This window comes from Odocoileus virginianus, chromosome 10 (assembly GCF_023699985.2).
Source record: "Odocoileus virginianus isolate 20LAN1187 ecotype Illinois chromosome 10, Ovbor_1.2, whole genome shotgun sequence".
Classification (NCBI taxonomy): Eukaryota; Metazoa; Chordata; class Mammalia; order Artiodactyla; family Cervidae; genus Odocoileus; species Odocoileus virginianus.
This window is the reverse complement of record NC_069683.1, coordinates 27,401,531-27,411,583: the sequence shown is the minus strand read 5'-3', so window position 1 is coordinate 27,411,583 and position 10,053 is coordinate 27,401,531. Positions and strand designations below refer to the sequence as shown.

Genomic DNA, 10,053 nt, shown 5'->3' with positions numbered 1-10,053 from the left:
AAAAGTGGATGTTATACCACAGTTGGCGACGACCAGCTCAGTGGTTGGACCGAGAAGAATCTCCAAAGCCCTTCCCAAAGCCAAACTTGCACCAAAAAAAGTCATGGTCACTGTTTCGTGGTCTGCTGCCAGTCTGATCCACTATAGCTTTCTGAATCCCAGCAAAACCATTATATCTGAGATGTATGCTCAGCAAATCAATGAGATGCACTGAAAACCGCAACACCTCTAGCCAGCACTGGTCAATAGCAAGTGGCCAATTTTTCTCCGGGACAACACCCGACTGCACGTTACACAACCAATGCTCAAAAGGTGAGCGAATTGGGCTACAAAGTTTTGCCTAATCTGCCATATTCATCTGACCTCTAGCCAACTGACTAGCCCTTCAGACATCTCGACGACTTTTTGCTGGGAAAAGGCTTTCACAACCAGGAGGAGGCAGAAAATTTCCAAGACTTTGTTGACTCCCAAAGCTTGGATTTTTAACCTACAGGAGTAAACAAATATTTCTCATTGGCAAAAATGTGTTGATTGTAATGGTTCTTATTTTGATTAATAGAGATGTGCTCGAATCTAGTTGTAATGATTTAAAATTCACTACCTGAAACCCCAATTACTTTCGCACCAACCTGGTATATAATTCCCTAGAAGTGGAATTGCTAGGTCAAAGGGCAGTGTATTTGATGAGTTTCAGGTTGTAACCAAGTTGCCTTCCATATCAATTTACTGTTATGCCATTTAATGGTTGTAAGGAAACTAACATATTTTAATTCAGAGACACATATAGCACAGTCATTATCTTTGATGATAAGAAACCAGCATTCAGAAAACATCCACTATATATCAGGAACCCTTTTTGATAAAAGCACTCATGACACCTCTGAAGCAAGCGAATTTAAGATTTTTGTTTAAGGTACTGAGGGCATGGCAACCTACTCCAGTATTCTTGCCTGGAGAATCCCCATGGACAGAGGGGCCTGGTGGGCTGCAGTCCATGGGGTCACAAAGAGTCAGACACAACTAAATACAAGCACAGCACCAACTAAGTAGGCAGCTGAGCCAGAAATCAAACGTGTCCAGCTCCCTGCCCTGGGCCTGGGCCTGGTCACTAGGCACAAGGCTGATGCCCTGGTATGAGGAACTAGATTCCAGCATAACTCGTGATGTCACGTGACAGGTGTCTAGAGGTATGACCCAAACACTTCTAGGAACACAGGCTAAGGAGTGGGGCTGGGCTAGGGGAAAGGACTTTACAGAGGAAAGAGCACCAGGCAGAAACCTGTATGGGAGGTGTTTTCCGGGGAGGAGGCGAGGGCTGTAGGTCAAGGCTGTAGACTGGACCAGGAGGGGTCCTTGGTCTGATCTTTACCCTGGGACACTACTGGAATCCTCAGAAAGGCCCTCATCCAGCATGGGGTACTTACCTGGGAGAAAGTAAATATCAATAGTCATGAGTGGCTATTGAACCCTTGAAATGTACCTCGTCCAAAAGGAGAAGTGCTATAATAAATAGAAAATACACTCCGAATTTCAAAAACTTAATACCAAAATTTTTTTTGAAAATTATTGCTTTACAGTGCTGTGTTGGTTTCTGCTGTATAGCAAAAAATTTAAAATTAAGATATCCCTATAATTTTTATATTAATCACATGTTGAAATGATAACATTTTGGATACATGAGGGTGAATTTTAAAATGTTAAAATTAACGTCACCTGTTCCTTTTTCCCTTGAGTAAAGTGGCTAATGGAAAATTCGCGTATCGTGTTTCTATCGGACAGTGCCGTTCCATAACCTTCCTTTAGGCCCCTGCCTCCCTTCCCCTTCAGAAGAAGCTGTGGGATCAGTGGTGAGGGTGGTGAGGACTGGCCGGTTAATGTGCTTAGCCTGCCCACTAGGTTTTTTCATCTGGATTTTCCCTACATCTGGGCTTCTCCGATGTAAAGAATCCTCAGGGTAAAGGACCCGCCTGCAATGTAGGAGACCACAGGAGACACGGGTTCTTTCCCAGGTTGCAGAAGATTCCCCCGGGAAGAGGAAATGGCAACCCGCTCCAGGATTCTTACTCGGAATTCCATGGACAAAGGCGCCTGGCGAGCTACAATCCACGGGGCGGCAGGCTGGAGGACAAGCCTGAGGGACTAAGCGTCTCTGCGTCCCGCATCTGGGCAGCTGCGGCGTCACATCCCGTGACCGGCCGGGCTCACGGTGCTCGGCCGCCCTCTAGCGGCTCCTGTCCAAGCTGTTCTGCTCTTCAGCGCCATCCCTTCGAAATACTGTGCTGGATTTGGTATCCTGAAACACTTTGTGGTCCCCAAACATTTATTTCACTCACCTACCCTCCTGTTTTGATCTTAGTTAATTCAGAGTCTTTTCACAGAAGTAATTTAAGAACTATTCTGAGCCCTTGTTGTTTAGTCGTTCAGTTGTGTCCGACTCTGTGACCCCATGGACGGTAGTCCCCGGGGCTCCTCTGTCCACGGAATTTCTCAGGCAAGAATGCAGGAGTGGGTTGCCACTTCCTTCTCCAGGGGATCTTCCCAACCCAGGGATTGAGCCCACATCTCCTGCATTGGCAGGCAGGTTCTTCACCGTCTGCGCCTCCCGGGAAGCCCATTCCGGTCCCTGGTACTGTCTTCTCAATAGTTCTAGGGCTTCCCTACTGACTCAGACGGTGACGAATTTGACTGCAATTTGCGAGACCTGCGTTCGATCCCTGGGTTGGGAAGATCCCCTGGAGGAAGGTATTCCGGAAGGAACACCCACTGCAGTATTCTTGCCTGGAGAATCCCCATGGACAGAGGTGCCTGGCGGGCTACAGTCCATGACATCGCAAGGACTGTCTAAGTACAGCACACATGATAGGTCTCAGTGTAACTAAAGTGGAGGTATCATCAACTTCAGTTCTCCAGTTGCGGCTTCTTTTTTTTTCCTTTTAACTGGAGGCTAATTACTTTACAATATTGTGGTGGTTTTTGCCATTCATTCACATGACTCAGCCACGGGTGTACATGTGTCCCCATCCTGACCCTCCCTCCCACCTCCCTCCCCATCCCATCCTCAAGGTCATCCCAGTGCACCAGTCCTGAGCATCCTGTCTCATGCATCGAACCTGGACATATGATAATATACATGTTTCAATGCTATTCTCTCAAATCATCCCACCCTTGGCTTCTCCCACAGAGTTCCCAAGTCTGTTCTTTATGTTTGTGTTTCTTTTGCTGTCTTGCATATAGGGTCATCGTTACATGTCGGGAGCTGCCGGGTGTGCCCAAACCGTGACAAGGTCACGGGATGAGAGAGGAACCTGTAAGGCAGCTCTTTCTCACACGGGGCTGCCCCGGGGGCCCAATATGTCCCCTCAGGAGCCGCCGGGATGAGAAAGGAATCTGCAAGGCAGCTTCTTCCCCTCGAGGTTGTGCCGGGGGCCCGGTATGTCCCTTTCCTCCTCTGTCTTACTGTTGTTGGGCTTTCTATTAATTTTTGGAAATATAATGTATAGTAATAAGGCCTCGCTGGAAAAGTTCAAGCCTTTTTGGAAATGCTCATGATTGCTCTGGCTCAGTATATGACCATAAACATCAAGTCAAAAAAGAAAAGGCCACAGGTATAGTTTGGCTGCTTGCTTAAAAGATTATAATGTTCTAGAATAGAAAAGAGTAGAGGCATTTAGATTTAGAAGTAGATATACTGCTTCAGTTTACTTGCTCCTTGGTTGAGAGAGTTTTCATTATTGCTATTTCATTCATTTGTTTCCCTTTTTTTTAAAGAACATGAGATTATGGGTATTTTTGTAGAGTTAGAAAATGGAGTACATAGGATTTCAATAGAAGATTTATATTAACCAGCTTCACTGCCATTATCTCACTATTAATAGAGGTGTTTTGCTGCTTTAGAGGTGTTTTTGCTGTTTAATAGTTAATCATTGTAAACTGAGATTTTGTGGTTTCAGGTAAAGAAAAATATCAAGGTTTTTCTCATGGTACTATTCTCAGAAATGTCAAACATGTTACTGTGACCATTCCCATGTATTGTTTTATTGTCCAAAGAATTTACAATGTACCTGAGATTTGTAGGACATTGTTTTTGTTAGTGGAGAAGGAAATGGCGACCCACTCCAGTACTCTTGCCTGGAAAATTCCATGGACTGAGGAGCCTTGTAGTCTACAGTCCATGGGGTCGCAAAGAGTCAGACACGACTGAGCGACTTCACTCACTCACTGTTTTTGTTAGAGTGAAAATGTTAGGCCATTGAGGCAAGAAGACCTTGTACGGGACATTTAAGAATAAACCCTGTACCGAGGAAACCAGATCTGAAAGAGACATGTGCACCCCAATGTTCATCACAGCACTGTTTATAATAGCCAGGACATGGAAGCAACCTAGATGCCCATCAGCAGATGAATGGATAAGGAAGCTGTGGCACATATACACCATGGAATATTACTCAGCCATTAAAAAGAATTCATTTGAATCAGTTCTAATGAGATGGGTGAAACTGGAGCCCATTATACAGAGTGAAGTAAGCCAGAAAAATAAAGAACATTACAGCATACTAACACATATATATGGAATTTAGAAAGATGGTAACGATAACCCTATATGCAAAACAGAAAAAGAGACACAGATGTACAGAACAGACTTGTGGACTCTGTGGGAGAAGGCGAGGGTGGGATGTTTCGAGAGAACAGCATCGAAACATGTATATTATCTAGGGTGAAACAGATCACCAGCCCAGGTTGGATGCATGAGACAAGTGCTTCGGGCCTGGTGCACTGGGAAGACCCAGAGGGATCGGGTAGAGAGGAAGGTGGGAGGGGGGATCGGGATGGGGAGTACATGTAAATCCATGGCTGATTCATGTCAATGTATGACAAAACCCAGTACAATATTGTAAAGTAATTAGCCTCCAACTAATAAAAATAAATGAAAAAAAAAAAGAATAAACCCTGTAATTGGAAACATTCTAGATGAATGCATAGGGGAAAAACATGGGGAAAAAATATTGACAGAAGCATGAAACAATATCTGATGTATATGTGGTAACTTAAGGGGGAGGTAACGTTCATTCTATAAAAACTGAGCTGTCCTAAAAATAAAAAAAGCTACCTCTTCTACACAACCTCCTGTGTGTGTCTTCTTCCTCACCGACGCCACTCATCCCTTGGGTATTCCTGGTTCTGCCGGGGCTGGACCTCGGCAGTTACAGTCTTTCTAAATTCCATATATATGCATTAATATACTGTATAGGTGTTTTTCTTTCTGGCTTACTTCACTTGGTATAATAGGCTCCAGTTTCATCCACCTCATTAGAACTGATTCAAAGGCATTCTTTTTAATGGCTGAGTAATATTCCATCGTGTATATTGACCACAGCTTTCTTATCCATTCATCTGCTGATGGACATCTAGGTTGCTTCCATGTCCTGACTGTTGTAAACAATGATGTGATGAATGTTGGGGTACACGTGTCTCTTTCAATTCTGGTTTCCTCGGTGTGTATGCCCAGGAGTGGGATTGCTGGGTCATATGGCAGTTCTATTTCCAGTTTTTTAAGGAATCTCCACACTGTTCTCCATAGTGGTTGTACTAGTTTGCATTCCCAGCAACAGTGTAAGAAGGTTCCTTTTTCTCTGCACCCTCTCCAGCACTTATTGTTTGTAGACTTTTTGATAGCAGCCATTCTGACTGGTGTGAGATGGTACCTCATTGTGGTTTTGATTTGCATTTCTCTGATAATGAGTGATGTTGAGCATCTTTTCATGTGTTTGTTAGCCATCTGTATGTCTTCTTGAAGAAATGTCTGTTTAGTTCTTTGGCCCATTTTTTGATTGGGTTGCTTATTTTTCTGGAATTGAGCTGCAGAAGTTGCTTGTATATTTATGAGATTAATTCTTTGTCAGTTGCTTCATTTCAGTTGTGGCTTCTTAGTGGTGGAATATTATCAGTAATGTCTGGAAAGTGATATTGCCTAATTCTTTAAATTCCTGGATATTAATAAGTAATTTTATCTGGGGGAGATAAGGTTTTGACATTAGAAGACACTCTTTTTTGTTGGTAAAATGAATTAATAGTGTGGTAAATAGGTTAACCTGCATGGTGAGGATTATTGGGCAATAATGGCCTGTAAAATACTTAGCACGGTGCCTGGTACATTATAAGCTCTCAATACATGTAATTATTAGTGTGTGAAATTCCTTGTTGTTTACATAAGCAGCAATCTTTGAAGAGTGTTGTGGTTAGAAGCACTTGAGCCCCTGCATGCTAAGATCCTGGTTCAGACCCTTCCTGATGAGCAAACAGGGGTAATGGAAAAGAACTATAAGTTTCAACGGGTCACTGAACTAGAAAAACACCTGGCTGGTTTGGGATCTTCCTGGAAAATCACTCATCTGAGTCAGAGCCGAGTAAGTCAGCCAACCAGGGCGAGAAGAATGGAAGGGGATGAGGTTGTGGATCCACTCCACAGAGAACTCTGGATTTTCCAGGGTTGTGTGGAATGGAAATATATAAAAGATCAAGGAAAAAATGAAACAATAATATGTAAATGTATCTATTCAAGAAAAACTTGTCTATCTTTAAAATGGATAATTGTGAGTTTGAATCACTGTGGCATTTATATTCCTATGGATATATTTAAAAGAATGACTGCTTTATTTTCAAGAGTTTACATTATGATGATACTGGAAATCATAATCTTTCTGAATTTGTTTATACTTAGGATGAAAAGTTCTACCTGTGTTAAAGTTCTGCATAACTTGGAATGGACAAAGGAAAACTGCATCCTTCAAACTCTTGTAGAGAGAAAGTGAGCACAAAAAAATGAAGATCAGCACTCTAGCTGTATAACTCAGCAGTGGAATTGCTGGGGTTTGGGGGCCCACAACCAACATTCCTCAGGATACCAAACTTTCCAAGGCAGGTGTGCTAATTTACATTCCCCCCATCAGCAGTGGAGACAAGTTCCACTACTCCCAATTTCTCCCCAGCTCACTGGCTTCGTGGAGGCCTGCAACATTCATGAAGCAGACATGGCCACTGTCTCTCTGGGGAAGGTCAAGGCTAAGTAGAGGTAACTTAAGAGCCTGGACCCCTTCTGGGGCTTCTGAGCCTGTGAAATCAGAGTCTGGAGAACTAGATCAAAGAGTCCTAATGACATCTTTCTACAAAAGCCCAAAGCACTTGTTGCTGTAGAGAGGCAGCCAGCCCCCCATTGTATCCCAGTGATGGCTTCATGCCAGGCCTTGGCTCCTGCCCACTCCCTTTATCTCTGAGCTAACCAGTCACCCGTTCACATGGCCTGTCTCTGGGCAGGAAGCTAGGCATTTGATAGCACTGACTTGTTACCATCTTGCTCTGGTCCTCCAGTCACCTTAGTGGAGTCATGGTATATTCAGACCTAATGCATGGACTCCACTAGTCAGATCCTGGGAAGCCAGCCTCTAGCCTCTTCTTGTGTGTGTGTGGAGAATGCTCACCTCCCAGTTATGTACTGTCCCATATTCTCAGCCCCTTGCACAAGGTTAACCAAAAATGCCCAGTTGGCTAGTGACCAGACAACAGGGTGGAGAGTGTCTGGGGGTAGAGCAGAAGCTCCAGCCCCACCCCGCCTCCACCCCTTTATTGGGAGTTGATCAAGGCCCTGTAGTTGTCAGTTGTTGCCGCCAGAGGGCGAAGTACGCAGCACTTTGGGAGAGCCGGTTTAGGAATGATGGAATTGCCACTTTCCAAAATCAAACTAGACAAACTTACTGTCTCTGCGTACTCCAGCTGTGTTCGCCGTCCTTCATCTGAGTTTGGTAGCATCCCCTCAAGAAAGGTCTTTTTAACTTGCTTGCCTCCCCCCTCCCTCCCCCTCCTAGCCCTTACCGGTCGTGGGGCAGGTCCTTGTTGCCGCCGTCCTCGGGACCCACCTCCCCAGACCAGACGCTGATCTCACACGCCTGGAAGAAGCCTGATGAGTTAGGATCTCCTTGGCCTTTTTCTCTCTCTTGGCCATGTCCTTCTGCTTCCGCAGCCTGATCTCTGACACAGTTTTTCCCATATCTTTCTTTTAAGGAAGACGTCTCTGCCCCTTACATTATTATAGTCTGGTCCTTCTACTCATAGCAAACAGTGCCTGGTGTGTGTGAAAGGAATTGGTGTGTTCCTGGCCTTCTGCAAAGAGCAGAGGTGTGATCCTGCATGTTAGTGTTAGCAAGTTGACTCACCCTAACCAAAAGCATTGAAGATTAGCATAAACCTAAGTGCCAAGTTGTTTATTTGCACTAAAAGCAGTGATAATCTGTCCCACTTAATGAACACTTTCCACATTCTAGGCACTATGCTGAGTGCTTTAAAGACACCGTTTATTCAATCATAGAAATCCAGGAGGTTAATGATCATTTCTTCACTTTCCAAGCGAAGAGTCTGAGACTCAGGAAGGTTAAGTGACTTGTCTGAGATCACAAAGCTTGCTAGTGGTAGCAGTGGGACATGAAACAGAATGAGCTGGCTTCATTATTTCTGCACCCTCCTGCCCCCTGACCAAGCTGTCTACTCCCTGGGGACCCCCCTGGCAGGACACCAGTGTCCTTCAATGGCGCCCATGCATTTCTGTAATCCCATCTGTGTGACACTGCAGGTGCTCACCATTCATCACAGAGCATCTCACTGCCTGGAGAGAGATCTGGAAACATGTGTCCCGAAATGTTTACGCTGCTTAACCAGAAGAGTGGCGTATTTATTTGCTTCTCTATCTTTTCAATTTTTATGAATGTATTTTATTTTTTTCATCAGAAGCTATTTTCATAAAGTTGGGGGGAGTCCTTCTTTTGCTCGCATTCATTCTGACTTATGTGCCTGCCTGTCTGGCAACACGTAAGTATTGAGTGTCCTGTAAACCTCACTTCAAGGGTTGGAGCTCTGTGACATCTTCTCCAACACTCTGCCCTCCTCAGTGTCCTATTGTCCCTACCTTGATACCTATGATGCTTATGACACTTATTTACTTATCTGCATCCCCAGCACCCAGCCCCAACTGAGTTTCTGGAGAGCAGGAGCTGTACCAGATTCAATGTCCCCATGACCTGATATGGGCGGTGGATCCGAGTAGTAGTAACTAATGCTATTTCAGCACTTAACTGAAATGGAGCAGGACCCTGTGACCCTTGCCCCGCATGTCCTCAGCCTGCCTTTTGTCTGTGGAAAAACTTTAGCCAAAAAATAAATCTAATCAGAGAAGTGAGGAAATGCTGAGACAAAGGAAAATAGTCTATCAAGACTAAATAATAATAGTTTAGCCATTAAGCATAGTCAAGGACCTTTAGTTCCTCTTCAAGGGCTATAGTTAATATTCTGAGCCTTTGAACTGTCTCACAGAGACTGAAACCCCCACCAGGTGGAAGAAGTTAGCTACATGATGACTGGACTATAGCCCTGATATAAACTGCCACAACTGCCAAGAATTGGGCTCAAAGAAATGGGAACAAGCAGATCCTGGAACTAAAGACTCACTGTACTTAAAAGAATGAAGAGGACACCGATCAGGGCCCTGCAAGACCGATTTAATGATGACTTTTAAAGCTGACTGTGCTGTTTCTGAATGTAACTCCCTTCCTTCATCTATAAAAGTTCTTGCCCACTGATTGTCAGTGGTCAGGAGTCAGTCTTTGGATAGGAGTCTGCCCTCCCCATTGGTTGCCTGCCTCCGAAGTAAACCAAACTTTCATTTCCACCAGACTTGCCTCTTTGTTGGCTTTTGAGTGTCAAGCAACCAAACCCCAACTTTCAGTAACACTACTATGTTCCACTACTATGTTTACTATGTACTAAGTATTAAATACTTTGCCTGTATTAGTTAATTTAATCCCACAATCATCCTATGGAGTGGGTTAGCGATTATTGCCATCCCATTTAATTTTTGTTTTTATATTTTGGCCACTCTGCATGGCACATGAGATCTAAGTTCCTTGATCAGGCACTGAACCCACACTTCCTGCAGTGGAGGCACCGAGCCTTAACCACTAGACCACCAGGGAAGTCCCAGGGCCTCACTTTATAGAAGAAAAATGTTCT

At 44.3% G+C, this 10,053-nt stretch overlaps 1 long non-coding RNA gene across 1 annotated transcript; it reads left to right on the top strand.

Annotated features, from left to right (window-relative positions):
• The first annotated feature begins 1,667 nt into the window (after nt 1–1,667).
• LOC110150591 (uncharacterized) lies at nt 1,668–9,699 on the top strand. Its single transcript, XR_002317799.2, has 3 exons — nt 1,668–2,288; nt 3,235–3,430; nt 6,719–9,699. It is a non-coding gene; the product is annotated as an uncharacterized lncRNA (long non-coding RNA).
• Nucleotides 9,700–10,053: the final 354 nt, after the last annotated feature.